General features: G+C 35.5%; 1 long non-coding RNA gene across 1 annotated transcript in view; it reads right to left on the bottom strand.

The window, feature by feature from the left end:
- LOC110267483 overlaps positions 5,708 to 7,122 on the bottom strand; it is a 13,419-nt gene continuing 12,004 nt past the window's right edge. The window contains exon 3 of the long non-coding RNA XR_002355196.1: positions 5,708 to 5,946. This is a non-coding gene — a long non-coding RNA (uncharacterized LOC110267483). The remainder of the gene's footprint in view (positions 5,947 to 7,122) is intronic.

The following is a 7,122-nucleotide window of genomic DNA, read 5'->3' as shown; positions in this document are numbered from 1 at the left end:
AGGCTCAATGCAAAAGATGACATGGGTCAAACATGTAATAGTAAGGCAAGACATCAAAGGCTATAAAACATGATGGGGTTAAAACGACGTGCTCAACATCCGCACGCTAATCTCATATCAACCTCAAAGCTTCAACTTTCCAACTCCATCAAGCACTTTATAATCCCCATATTCGCTTATAAGCCTAACGATTGCAAACCCGTTCACAAAGAACGAAACACCCACAACTTATAACGTCGCACACCTACCGCTTCAACTTCCGTATACCCATATCATGTCTTAAAGAACTAACGCATTGCGTTACTATGTCTACAAGTCGCACGTGATATCAAACAATTCTCGAGTCTACTCAGAAAGATACAAGATTTAGAAAGGAGAATCAAATATCAAGGGTAGTACTCATAGATTTGAGAGAATGTATCCAATTCTAGATAAACAAGGATACTCAAGTAATGAAGTTTGCTAGACACAATTCCATTGACAACTTCAAAAATAATTCTTGGATCAAGAAAATTCAACAGGACAAATAAGAAGAAAGTCAACGCATTAGCTTGATACCAATTCAAGCTGAGCCAAAGAAGTATGAGATTTACATAAAAGAATATCTCAAACCCAAGACAAAACTCACAGAACTTAAGAGCATGATTAAAAATACTTCCAAATACATTGTTCATAAAAGAATCGAAAACTTGCGAAAAATCACTTCGCAATTTAGAAGAAAAGCTCAATAGCAAACATTCCTCAAGAGGGCAACAAAAGCAATAACGTGGCTTTGCTCTAATTCAACTTCATGTTGAAGTAGATTATGCAGAGTTTTAAAAACAAAATGCACCCAGATTTGGCTAAGAGCAAAAATATTTTCATCAAATATTTTAGAAAGTTAGTTAGGTGCACAATCTTAACCAAAAGTAGTCACAAAAAACTCGGAAGAGAACTCAAATGCTTGTTTAAAAATTCCCAAAGTTCATATTCAAACAAGCGTGTATAAAAATTATAGCAAAGACGAAAGTAAAAATTAAACTCTTTTTAGAAAGGAAATTCCGAGGTAAAAATTTTCTTACAATCTGGTAAGGAAATAAGTGGTGCGTTACAAACAAACCAGTTTCCACTAAACAAGGAAGCTTTTCAAAACTTCATTTAAAATAGTGCATGCCAACTTTAAATTAACTTCGTAAAAATTGAACAATGGTTTTAATCTAAATCAAGCAACAAAAATAAATTCCATTTAAAACTTCTTACAAGAGAATTCAAAACTTCTTTAAAAGGTTCAAAACAAGACTCCAAAAGTGTTCTTGAAATCACCATCTCAGAAGAACATTCAAGAAGTTTAAGATGTAATAAAAAGAAGTCAAGCCATGCAAGAAAGAATCTTAAACCAAGATAGCTCAAACAAGATCCACTAGGCATGAGACATCAAACAAGCTTTCAATTGATTCAAAAAAAAAAAATACAAAAGTCATAGAAAAAGACAACTCAACCATTAGTAATTTCTCAAGGATAAATCTTTGACTAAAAACTCTTGTAGAGATAATGAGAGGATAGACGATGCACGAAATTGAAACAAATTAAGCTGACTCTCATAAGAGTGAGATTCACAAGAGAAGAAAAGTTGAGATTGATTGTAGTGCTTCCAAAAGGTAGATGTATAATTAAAAACAAAATCACGTATGACATTCATAGAGATGAAAAGCTTAAGAAGGAGCGAGTCCGTTCTTAAGAAGAAAGCTATGAGTCCAACATTTTCAAAAGAACAACAATGGCATAGACCATGTAATATGCTAAATCAAACTCAAATCAAAATGAATTAAGTAAAGTTTATCAAACGAAACTCAACTGGGATAAAAGTGAAAAATTCTTTCTTTCCAATTTTTTTTTTAAATATCCAAATACATAATCAAATGAAGATGTGCATTAGAAATATAGTAAAATTACTAGAAAGTCAAATTGTAATTTAAGGTAAATGCAATTTCATAAACCAGTAAAAGCACAGGCGAGGTATTAAAAATAAATAGTTGTTAAACTGTATAAGAAATCTTCAAAGTTCATATATAGATAAGTACGTATCTAATCAACAGCAATTTTTATAAAATCTCAAAATTGGCTGTGATCACCGTTAAATAAGAGAAAAAACTGAATCAACAATTCCTCTAAGAGTGGACTCGGAATCCAGAGTAAAATGCACAGTGCATTAGGACAAGTTCAAAGCCATATCAAAGGATACATTAATCAAGAGGAACTCAAACAGAGAAAGATAGATACAACAAGGATTTCAAACAAGCATATGCACTTAAGATCAAACAAGAATGCATATGAATAAAGGAATAGAGTTGGAAAATCAAACCACCTTTCTAAAGGATTAGCAAACAGGAACCTCAAGTTAAGCTATCAAAGAACAGGTCGACTCGAACTAAATTTAAGACACACAACTGAATAGCCTCGAGAAATAGTCTCCAACGTTCCCAAAACCCGCGACTCGCTTTACTCAAAACTAGTACGTCATCTATGATAACCCATTAGTGTTATCATATACATAATTCACTAGTATTAAGCCGGCCAAACTTAATACCAAGAATTATGCAACGCAAGACTAACGGCGTTAATCAATAGATCGTCATGTGCATAAAGCTCTAATTCTCGTCATTCGTCAAGACCTATTACATGACAAATACTCAGAGTATGCAACTGAAGCATAGTCGGTCCATTCCTCAGGCTATACAGGAAGGACTGCTCTGATACCATAATGTAACACCCTAACTACCAAAGCTCACGCTTCCGGCTGCGCGACTCTGATAGCTCGGACATTACGACGACACTTATACTATTTAATACTAAAATATGAGCCTGTTTAAAATTTTAAACCACAAAGCCGCTCCAAAAATACTTTTGTTCGATAACGTACATCCATAGATACCATACAACTCACAAAGACTCATAAAGAGTACATCCATATATATATATAACATTACAAGCATTAACCAATACAATTCCTATCCCTCTTACAGAATATATCAAGATAAAGGCGAGGGTACAACAAGTAATAATCTAAAGCAATACAGAGCATTTCAACAACTAAATAAACTCTTCGTGACTTCTGCGCCCATATCCTGAAAGGGAAAAAATGTAGGGGGTGAGAACATCATCCTCGAAAGGGTTCTCAGTAGAGGGTTTTTGGGAATTACTGTAATAGGATACGTGAAGATAAATCGTACCAGTGATTAATAACCGTCTTATGCCCCTTTTCAAAAACAAAGGTTTACAATAAAAGAGAAATCTGAAATCCTTTTCTGAAAGAGGAAACTGTTCATTTAAAACAATATTCAAAAGCATTTCAAAAGGTTTATCTATGCTGAACCAAATTAGCCTTTCACACATTTCCAAACCATAACCACAAAACCGAAACCAACCATCGGTCCATCTCAATTCAACCACGGCCCTAGGCCGAAACAATCCAACCAACAACCAATCACTACGATCCAACAGAGTCCCAGTTGCAAACACAGATAGGAAGTTCAAGCACAAACAAACAGTTACAGTAAGTAGAACAAGTAGCAGTTAATCACACGTAATCACAAAGACAAACCAAATACAATATGCACACGCAAACAATGTCATATAGATGCATATGATGCATGCCTGTCCCTAGTGGCTGATGATATCATCTGTCGGTTATAGAGCCAACCCAACAAGTCCTGGTAGCTAACCGTTGGACTGCCCCTCTGTCATGTCTCCCCAACTCGAGTTATACTCAATATAAACTTGATCATAATCATGATCCATATCCATCACCCTCACTGGTGAATATTTATGGGGGTGAGCTCATCCGGGGCTTTCACAGTGCCCGGCCACACTGACGACATAGGGTCAAAAGAGCTTCGAGTCTCAACCTGGAGTACGTGGTGGCTAGCCACTGCTTTCTCCCAGGGAAACTCTTATCTCCGATAGTGGAAGTGCAACATTCACATTTATCAATGATTCAGCATATACATGCATTCAATCTCATCCATGGATCAACATCCATCTCAGCCATCCGACTCACGGTTCAGTCCAGAACCAGCCAATATTCATATCATACACAGCCATTCTGGCTCACGGTTCAATCCAGAACCAACCAATATTTATAATCATACACAGCCATTCCGGCTCACAACAAAATAGCACTTCCACATTCAACATCATCAATTCATAAAATCGGCATTTAAGCCATAACTCACTTTTTCCCAAATCATTTAACTTTAAAATCATGTTCCAACTCTTTTCAGCCTTGGCTTTAAAGATCTCATTTCTCAAATCATCTCAGACTCATAAGCCACTTTTACTCAAGGTAAATTCCCCTTTTAAAACCATGCCACTCTCGGCATCCTCTTTTCAAAACTTCCATAACCATGAAAAGTTAAAGATTCATTTTGAAACATTCAAAATCATCCATCCAACAATGGGATTTTATAACAAAGTTTCTCGGCTAGGTCCCAAGTCCTTAGGGGAGAATAGCATAACTCATTTCGCCAATTTCATTTAAAATCATTAAAACATTGGCTTTCCGATTTGAGTAATAAAATAGGATCTAAGCCAAACCGAGTCATGTAATCATTTACTTCTTTCAAAGCCGTTTCCTTTACTTAGGCAAAACCAGCTTTAACCCCCATGATAAATTCTAAAGCGTTTCAACTGTTCAAAATTGTTTTAGTCTTGTAAAAATTCAGAATTCAAAGAGTACTTAAAACCCTTCTCAAAACATTTCAAAATGAAACTTGTCAATAGACATTCAGGTTCTTTCAAAGTCATTGAAACTTCTTTAATCGAAACCCCCAAGTCAAATTCAAAGGCATAAACCCTTTTCACATTCAAACAGCTTTAAAACACAAGTTTCATCTAAGTAACTTTCTCCTGAAAGAGATACAATGCCTTTCTTAAGAAGCAAGACTAAATCACAATTTTCTCTTTACTAATTCATTTCGAAAGCATAAACCATCCTTTTCTCGATAATTCAAATAAAATAGTAGAAGTCTTTAACTCATCACTTTCCATACAACATTTCAATAAAGACTCGAATTTTATAGAAATTTCAGCAGCACCTCCCCTAAAACTTGGACTTTGCCACCCGGTTCGGGTCCCAATTAAACCGTTCCAAAATCCTTTTCAACAGCCCAAAATCCAAAATCAGTTCAAGGCAAGTCAAATCCGACAGTCATCTTAATTCTATATTCCAGGAAAACTGTTTCAAAAATAAAATCATTATCAGCCGAACAAACTCATTTCTAAAGTTTCAAAGAAACGGTTCAGTAACAATCATTCATCAAAAACCAGATCATTTAAAGCAAGCCAGGCTGAATTCAAGAGTGGATTCTATTTTTCACATTCTCAATAAAATTAACTCAATTCAATTCTCAACGGATTAAACTCGAACTCAAAGCTTTAAAAGAATCAACTTGAAAAGTATTTCGTTTCACAAAACCACACAACAATTCAACCAACAGACGTTCATAATCAACCAAGGCAAATCAAGCCATACATAAGGCCGATACAATCACCAAATACACATTCTCTCACATCAGTATCCATATGTAATAATTCCAATATATAAGAATATAGTTTTTGGAAAGCGCCCCTACCTCAAAACGTAAATTCCATAATCCAAACGTCTCACAGAGTCCTTTCCGCCTCAACCCGAACTGACGGAAACCAAAACCTCAGCTCCCAGTCACGTTCGTAATAACCAAAGCAACACTAATCGCAATATATAATAATCAAGACTCGATCCCACGTTACCAAGACTCATATTCATTAACCAAACACAACAGAATACTAACGCGAGATTATTCGAAACATAATTTCTTACCGAAGTAACACAATGAGGCAACTGCGATTTCGAACCGGCCCGACAACAGCTCCGGCGGAGGCCAGAAGCTTCGGTGGATCAACAGCAAACTTTTCCGGCGAAGCTCAGCCCTTCGAACGACAGTCGCGCGGAACTCAGCCCCTCTTCTTCAAGCTTGATGGTGACACGCGAGGCTCCTCCTCCACTGACTCTTGCGCGGGTCTTCCTTCTGATCGTGATGAAGATGAACAGCAACTGACGGCGAGGCGCGGTGGTTGGACAGCGGCACGGAGCTTCAGCGACAGTGACGCGGATGGCATCTCGCAGTGCTGACGGCGATGACGCGACGGCGGTGGTGGAGCCCAACACGCCGGCGCGAATCTCCTTCCTCTCCTCCTCCCTTCTCCCGCGGCCCTATCTTCCCTATTTCCCCATCTTTCTTTCTTTCTTCTTTCTTTCACGGTGGAGAAAACTATGGGGTGTGGGCTGTTTGGTGAAAGGTGCGCGCTGAGGAGAGTGGAGAAGGCTAGGGTTGAGATAAATTAGGTTTAGGGGCAATATAGTAATTTCACATAAAAATGGGAATAATATAGTAATTGAAACCAAATTAAATCCAACACTATTTGTACATAGAAAATACTATTTGCTCATCAACTTTACAAATTATTTTCAATAAAATGCCCAAATCTAAAAATTAGAAATAATATAATTAATTTCTCTATTTTTCAAAATAGCAGTATTAATATTTAAAATATTAATTATTTAATCCAAATCATATAGAAATCCTTATTATTTTACAACTACCAACTTTATAATTTGAATATAGAAAATAATCCAAAAATTGTAAAGTTGGATAATAATCTCAATTTATTTCAAATTCAATAAATCACTGCTTTAATTTTCTTTAGTAAAGAATCTCTGAAATTAAAGCTACAAAAATACTGAATTTAAAATTTGCTCATGATAGCCCTTTTTCAAAGGTTTTGGGTCTTACATTGGAAATATCCGTCTATAATAAATAATTTTCTAGTAGTGAATGTGGGACTAATTCATGACACTCCTCACACTTGCTACTTAACAGAAAGAACTTTTATAGAAAATTTGCTAATCATTATATCAAAATATCTCCAAGGGAAAGTTATGCGAAAGAGCTTGTTTGTAACCCCCATTTTGTATTATACATTTATTTTTATTTTATAATATTTGATTCATTTAATTAAAAAATAGAATTATATATATAATCATATTAATAAATATTATATTTTAAAAAAAATTAATAAAATATAAATATATATATATATAAATTA

The sequence above is a fragment of the Arachis ipaensis genome, chromosome B02, assembly GCF_000816755.2.
Source record: "Arachis ipaensis cultivar K30076 chromosome B02, Araip1.1, whole genome shotgun sequence".
In the NCBI taxonomy this organism is placed as follows: domain Eukaryota; kingdom Viridiplantae; phylum Streptophyta; class Magnoliopsida; order Fabales; family Fabaceae; genus Arachis; species Arachis ipaensis.
This window is presented reverse-complemented; position numbering and strand designations above follow the sequence as displayed.